Genomic DNA, 8,400 nt, shown 5'->3' on the forward strand with positions numbered 1-8,400 from the left:
CTTCTGAAATTCCATGCCTCCCAGGTGTTCTCTGGAACTCTGACTCCAAAACTTAGCTGCTTAATAATTTCTAGACTGATTCTTGAGGTCTAACAGCACAGAGTCATCCAACTACTCTCAGCTTGAATAAGGCATTTGGTACACCTGTCTTTATTGGTCAATGCATTGAGTATAGGAGTTTGGACGTCATACTGTGGCTGTACAGGACATTGGTTAGGAATTGGTTTGGAATACTATGTTAACTTCTGGTCTCCCTGCTATAGGAAAGATGTTGTTAAACTTGAAAGGGTTAAGAAAAGATTTAGAAGGATGGTGCCAGGATTGGAGGGTTTAAGCTGTAGAGAGAGGATGAATAGGCTGAGGTTTTTTTTCCCCTGGAACATTGGAGGCTGAGGAGTGACCTTATAGAGGTTTATAAAATCATGAGGGCTGTGGATAGGGTGAGGAATCAAGGTCTTTTTCCCAGAGTTCAGAACTAGAGGACATAGGTTTACAGTGAGAGGTGAAAGATGTAAAAGGGATCTAAGGAGCAACCTTTTCATGCAGAGTGTGTTGCATGTATGGAACAAGCTGCCAGTGGAGCTGGTGGAGCCAGATACAATTACAACAGTTAAAGGCATCTGGATAGATACATGAATGGGAAGAGTTTAGAGGGATATGGACCAAATGTTAGCAAATGGGGCTAGATCAGTTTAGGATAGCTGGGTGGCACAGACAAGTTAGACCGAAGGGTGTGTTTCCGTGCTGTACAACTCTATGAATCTGTGACTCCCCAGTTAGTTTAGCTGCACATTCAGCGGTCCAGCTAAACAGCTCTTTTCTGTATGGAATGAACTTCTGACCAGCATTCGCTCTAATTTTTATACTAGCTGTGCAGGCCTCCAATGTCTTTGAGTGGCAGCAATTCACAGAAATGCATGGATTCCTGGAATGGTTGTGCATGCAGGCAGCCGCACAGCTTAGAGGGAACATTACTTTCTTCTTGTGACTCTGAAACTGCTCTTTTTTCAGTGACCTATAGAAAGCCTTGCCACAAGCCCCACACCTGTTCCTAGGCTGAGTTGAATGTGACCAAAATTTCAGAACATCATTTGTACCACTTAGTATTGGAACTTGAATGTAACAAAACCTTGAAATTGTCTCACTCTGAATGTTACAGTGTTTTATTGTTTTTTTGAAGAAGTAACAGAGAATATTCAGAGAACACTCAGCAGTTTTGTAGGTGCTAACCAAAGTGGAACAGGATCTATAACTTAGGAATGTGGTCTTAAAATCTTTATTCATTTTCAACATTGCTGATAGTTCTGACTCCCCTTTCAGCTACAGCATTGGGCTAGAAATATCTTGGGGAAATTGTAAAATGTAAAAATCCACAGTTTATCGCAAAGCGTGTGAAGTAGTCATTGGCAAAATGTGGATCATAGTAAAAAGAATCTGGTCAGGAATGATATGTATTTAATATTTTGTTTTATTTTGTTTTTATTTATTTATTTAAATATCTTTATTTTATTTTAAACCCCAAATAGTATCTCAGTGATCACTTAATTTTATCCACCTGGATAAAGAATAACTGTTAAATAGATAGAATTTTGCATTAAACATGAGTAGATTCATCCATAGATAATTCTATAGTTTGGATGAGAATTGGTTGGGATAAGAGGCTCCTTTTGTTCTGGTCTGCACATTTCATACACCTGGGAAATAATTTTATCAATAAAGGTAGTCATAGAGTCATACAGCACAGGAACAGACCCTTCAATCCAACTCGCCCATGCCAACCAGGTTTCTCAAATTAAACCAGTACCATTTGCCCGTGTTTGGCCCACATCCCTCTCAACGTTTCCTATTCATGTGCCTGTCCAATGTCTTTTAAAGGTTGTAACTGCATTTACCACTTCCTCTGGCAGTTCTTTCCATTTAAACGCAGCACACTCTATGTGAAAAAGTTACCCCTCAGATCCCTTTTAAATCTTTCTCCTCTTACCTTAAACCCATGCCATCTAGTTTTGACCTCAGCTATCCGAGGGGCACCCTTGCTATTCACCTTGTCTATGCTCCTCATGGTTATATAAACCTCTATAAGGTCACCCCTTAATCTCCCATGCGCCAGGGAAAAAACCCCAGCCTGTCTAGCCTCTCCTCAAACCCTCCAGTCCTAGTAACATCCTTTTGATTCTTTTCTGTACCATTTCTAATTTAATAATGTCCTTCCTACAGCAGGGCAACCAGAATTGTACACAGAACTCCAAAAGTCCTGTGCAGCGTCAAAATGATGTCCCAACTCCTATATTCAATTCTTTGACCAATTCAGGCAAGCATGCCAAACACCTTCTTCACCCCCTGTCTACCTGTGCCACCACTTTCAAAGTGTGGAGGTGCTGGCATTCAACTGTGGTGGACAAGGTCAGAAATCAGACGAAACCAGGTTATAGTCCAACAGGTTTATTTGAAATCACAAGCTTTCGGAGTGTTACCCCTTCATCACTTTCAAGGAGCTATGTACCTGAACCCCTAGGTCTCTCTGTTTGACAAAATTTCCCAGTGCCCTATCATTGACTGTGTAAGTTTTCTTGCTGTTCTCGTTACCACACAGAAGACTGAACCTGTGATCTGCATTTTATGAAACTCATGTGACCCTGGTGTACTTTGTCCTGAGGCAAGACTGGAATCACCAGCTCATCTCATCACTTACCAGTGAATCATTCACAATAGTAAAGTGCTTTCTGTGCTCAAATAAAATTTACATCACTGTGCCACTCTGATGTTGCTGTCACCAAACTTGAGACCTGTATTTATTTTGGATGTGGATAAATTCCTTATCCTGCCTTTACGCATGATGAATTTCTTGAAGCTTTTATAAGCTAGACCGCTGCTGTACTGTAGTCAGCTGCAAATATGACAAGGTTTAAGTTGATAATAGAATCTGAGAATTTTTGACAAGTCCACGCGGCTGCAAGAGCCTCTTGATCTATTATGGTGTACCTCCTCTCAGTGTCAGACAATGTTTGAGATGCATAGTAAACCAGTCTACCACACTCATGTGGCTGTTCTTGAAGAAGGACTGTCTCCCAGTCTTATAGATGAGTTATCTGCTGAAATTGTGGTTGGACCCTAGGTAATGTGCTAAGATGTCTGGTGAATTCAACATTTCTTTGATGCTTTGAAATGTCTTGTCCTGATATGCGTCTCAACTCTATATCTGAGGTTTCCTTAATAGTTGTCTTAGGGGTTCAGTAACTTGTAGCAGGTTAGGCAGAATTTGTGCCAACTGATTAATCATTCCAAGAATCACTGAAGATCTTGGATAGACATAGGAATTAGGAATTCTCTGAGGATTAGTCCTTCTGTTTATTTATTTTTCATTACACCCTTGTAATTAACAATGTGCCCTAGGAACTTTCAGTTTAGTGTCAGGCCTTCTTCCCAGGGCATTCCTATAACCAAATTGCAAAAATAAAACTGCTCAGTATTGCCATCAACTGTAATCATAACATTTTTTTTGGAAAATTTCTTTGCTAGGTTAGACATTTCTTTGTTCAATTATGCAACCATTGAAATCTTTATTTCAATAATTTCATCATGCCCTTTTACCAGAGTATTAAACTGCCTTCATTCCGTTCTCCCTAATTGGCAACCCAACCCAAGCCATCCTCCAGCTAATATAGAAACATAGAAATCAAGAACAGGAGTAGGCCATTTGGCTTTTCAGTCTGCTCCATCATATAATAAGATCATTGCTGATCATCCAATTCAATATGCTGTACCCAATTTTGCCCCATACTTTTTGATCCCTATAGCTCTAAGTACTATATCTATCAACTCCTTGAGAACATTAAATGTTTTGACATCAACTGCTTTCTGTGACAAAGAATTTCACAGGCCCACCACTCTTTGGGTAAAGAAAAATCTTCTCATCTCAGTCCTAAATGGCTTAGCCCATATCCTTAGACTGTGATCCCTGGTTCGGGACTTACCGTCATTGGGAACATCCTTCCAGCATTTACCCTGTCTAGTCCTATGGTAATTTTATAGGATTCTATGAGATCACCCCTCATCCATCTAAACTCCGGTAAATATAATCCTAGTCAATCAGGCCTCTTTTCATATGTCAGTGCTGCCATCATAGCGATCAGGCTGGATAAATCTTAGTCGTACTCTCTCCATAACCAGAGCATCCTTCCTCAGATAAGAAGAGGAAAACTGCACACAATTCTCCAGGTCTGGTCTCACCAAAGCCTGTATAATTGCAAAAGACATCTCCCATACTCAAATCCTCTCACTATGAAGGCTAACATAACATTTGCTTTCTCACTGTCTGCTGCACCTCCATACCTACTTTGCAGGTAATCTGCTGACTATTTTACTTGCCACAAGAATCTAAGGGGCATTGTCGAGGCATCTACTCACTTCAAAATATGCCATCTGTCAGTTTCTGTGCCCCATGAAATTCAAATTGAGTTTAAGCTTCACCCACATTCCACACAGTCAATAACAAAAGTCAGCTTTTTATACTTCTTGCAGTTACCTTTGCCTTAGTGACCAGCAAACCATACCAGGTCAAGACTGCAACTGCTGAGCTTCCATGGTTCATATCCCTCCAGTTTTTTTGTTCATGAGAGACTGGGAGGGTCAGTTTCCTATCTGTGTTTCCCTTTTGTGTTTCCATTTTCTGTTAGGTCATGTATTGGTTAGTTGTCTCCACCTCATTGCTTTATAGCTGTCTCTTCTCATCAGACATGGAAGTTTTTAATGGTAATCGGTCTTATTAGCATTGCATTTACATTTTTTGCAGTTTAAATATTAATCCTTAAAACAGTAAGGTGTATTCTAAAATGATTCTATAACTGTCTGATCTCGCTGGTTCCGTCCCCCCTGAGTCACGCAGTCTCTGATCTCACTGGCTTCATCCTCCCCAACAGGGCTCCTCGGTAAGAATCAAGTGATTGCTTCCTGTCTGGACCAAGCTGGGACCCAAAAACGATCGCAATGCCTATTTCTGACCCCACATTACAGAAATACCTTGTCAATGTAACATATGATAGGGTAGGGTTAAGACAGTGGCACCCACCACTTTTGATCAGCTGTGCTACACTAGAGCTCGCGTCAGTAGCACAGCCACGCGTAGTCAGCAGAATATTATTCATCCTTCCAATTGTCTCAAATTCTGTAAACGACTCTGTATAAATCTTTGTCACGTTATTCTCATGTCAGCAGAATCTACACTGAGGGGTGGGGGAAGGATGGATTGGGAGAAATAAAATAAAAAGGAAAGAACATGCAATATGTGGCCAATCTTAAACTAAAAGAAAATGAATTAAAACATTTTAAATTGTGAAAAGTGTGATGTCATAGTAGTAAAGCTAAAGAAATTCAGTTAATTAAATAACAATTCAAACTATAGCTAATCCTTCAAAAAGTCAAAAAAAAAGAAAAATAAAATTAGCTCCTGCCTTAATGTTTCCTGCCACTTCATCATATGTTTTTAGCTGTTAATATGTGCTGATTAAGGCATATTTCAGACCTGCAGAGGTTTGAGGTCACCTCTCCCAGTAAAAAGCTAGAACAGCAGTAATTCTAGAATCACTGGGGAGACAATAAGTGTTTGAAATTTTCATTTCTTTTAGAATAAGGCAAGGTACAGTTGAAATGAAGTCCCCTGTCAGAATCCATAGATCTAACTCCTTCTTTTCTGCACCTGAAAATTGAGAAACTCATCGCCTGTCAATTTTATATCCCCTGGTAATCAGCAGACTTTTAGACCTTAAGCTTGGTGTCACCAAATCACTACTTTTTGATTCACCGTATGTTCGTTTCCACTCTCGATTTTTGTCATGTCCAGAAATCTGGGACTTGGCCTTGGTTTCTTAATTTAAAACATTGCAGTTCTGTGAATATTAATATTTAAAGAGCAGTGGAGCTGAAACATCCTTTCCATCAACATTAGTATTTAATCATGATTAACATATCACTTTCTGCAAAGTCCCACTGCCATATTCACAAATGATACCAATCACTCATAATTACAAACTCTGGATTTTTGTTAATTTAATAAATAAAGAAATACTTTCACCTTGTAATATTGATCTGCTACAAACTCTAAGAGGAATGAAATCAGATTAGGCCACCAAGCACTGGAAATGACAATGAAATGCGTAGCCATATTGATGTGCCAAATCCTCTTGAATTACATCTGGGAGCTCGTGTTAAAGTTGTATCACAGACTAGTCAAGTAACCGTCAGCCATAGTCATACTGAAGCAATCATGTGCAACAGGCAATGTCCTAGACACCACCTTTCCTGAATATGTCCTGAATAACTGGCAAGACAGTTCCGACAGAGGTGGTTATGTGGTGGCACACAGTTAAGAAAGATTTGCCCTGGAGGTCCTAAGCATTGACTCTGGACACTATGAAGTCTCATGTTATCAGATCAAACATGGACAAAGATACCTCTTCCGACTTACCACCAAACAGTGGAATTAGGGGACAGCCAAAGTATTACCATTATTCAAGAAGAGAGCAAGGAAAAACCAGAAACTACAAACTGATCAGTCTAACCTCAGTGGTGAGAAAATTAGTGGAATCAATTCTGAGGGACAACATTAACCTGCATTTGGAGAGGCAGTGATTTGTTGAGGGGAGTCATGTTTGACCAACTTGATTGCATTTTTCGAAGAGGTGACTTGGTGTATAGATGAGGACGATGCTTTTGACGTGGTATACTTGGACTTCAGCAAGGCTTTTGATAGGGTCCTTCATGGGAGACTGATAGCAAGTGTAAAAGCCCAGGGTTTCCAAGGAAATTTGATAAATTGGATCCACAATGGGCTGAGTGACAGGAAGCAGAGAGTGATGGTTGAGGGGCGTTTCTCTGATCGGAAGTCTGTGTCAGTGAGGTCCCACAGAGATCAATGTAATGACTCTTGTTGTTTGTGGTTTGTGTAAATGATTTAGACTTGAATGAGGTGGGTTGATCCATAAGTTTGCAAACAATGCAAAAATTGATGGAGCGGTAAATAGTAAGGGAGATAGCCTTGGACTACAAGAGGATATAGATAGGATGGTCAGATGGGCTGATCAGTAGCAAATGGAATTCAATCTGGATTAGTGCAAGGTGATGCACTTGGGCAGGCCAAACAAGGCAGGGGAATACATGATGAACGGTAGGACCCGGGGAAGCACCATGGATCAGAGGTACTTTGACATGCATGTCCACCGATCCCTTACAAAGTGGCTAAGAAGGCATATGATATATTTCCCTTTGTTAGTCGAAGTTAGAGTATAAGAGTGGGGAGATTATACCAGCACTGTAAAAAATGTAGGTTACGCCACAGCCAGCATATTGAGTGTAGTTCTAGAATCGACATTATAGGAGTGATATGATAGCACTGGAGAAGGTACAGAGAAGATTTACCAAGATGTTGCCTGGAGCAGAGAGTTTCGGTTATGAAGAGAGATTGGACAGACTGAGGTAGTTTTCCTCAGAGCAGAGTTAACTGAGAAGGGCTATGATTGAGATGTATAAAATTATGAGGTAAATAGATAATGTGGACAGGAAGAAACTTTTCCCTTTGATGGTGGGATCAATCACCGGGGGCATAGATTTAAGATAAGCGGCAGAAGGTGAGGAAAACCTTTTCACCCACAGCAAGTGGTGCTGTAAGGGTGGTAGAGGCACAACATTTAAGAAGCATTTAGGTAGGCTGTGGGGCAAGTGCTGGAAAGAGGGATTAGAGTAGTTGGGTGGTTATTTTTGACCAGCATGGACATGATGTGCTGAAGGACCTTTTCCTGTGCTGTCGATTTCTAATTCTGATGAAAAGTCACCAGAATCGGAAAAATTAACTCTGTCTTCTTCCTGCAGATGCTGCCAGACCCACTGGTTTCTCCAGCAATTTCTGTTTTTGTCTCAGATCTCTGACAGCTGCAGTTCTTTGTTTTATTAATCTGTTTACTAATGCTTGGTCTGTGTTCGAGCAAAGCCACCCATCTCCTGATCTCATTACAGCATTGGTCTAAACATGGACAAAGGGCCTAAACTCAAGAGGTAAGGTGAGAATGGCTGCCCTTGACACCAAGGCAGTGTTTGACTGAGTGCACTATCAAGGAGTTCTTGAGAAACTAGAGACAACAGGAATCAGGGGAAAACTGTCCACTGTTTAAAGTCACACTGAGTAAAAAGGTTGTCGCTATTGGAGGTCATGCTTCTCAGCACCAGAACATCACTTCTGGAGTCCCTCAGTTTTATTTTAAATCACTGCCAAATCACCAATGTCACTATTTAAAATACTACTTAACAAGCACTGAGATAACAAGGTGTAGAGCTGGATGAACACAGCAGGCCAAGCAGCATCAGAGGAGCAGGAATGCTGATGTTTCGGGCCTAGACCCTTCTTCAGAA

Source organism: Rhincodon typus, chromosome 4 (assembly GCF_021869965.1).
Source record: "Rhincodon typus isolate 14 chromosome 4, sRhiTyp1.1, whole genome shotgun sequence".
Lineage (NCBI taxonomy): Eukaryota > Metazoa > Chordata > Chondrichthyes > Orectolobiformes > Rhincodontidae > Rhincodon > Rhincodon typus.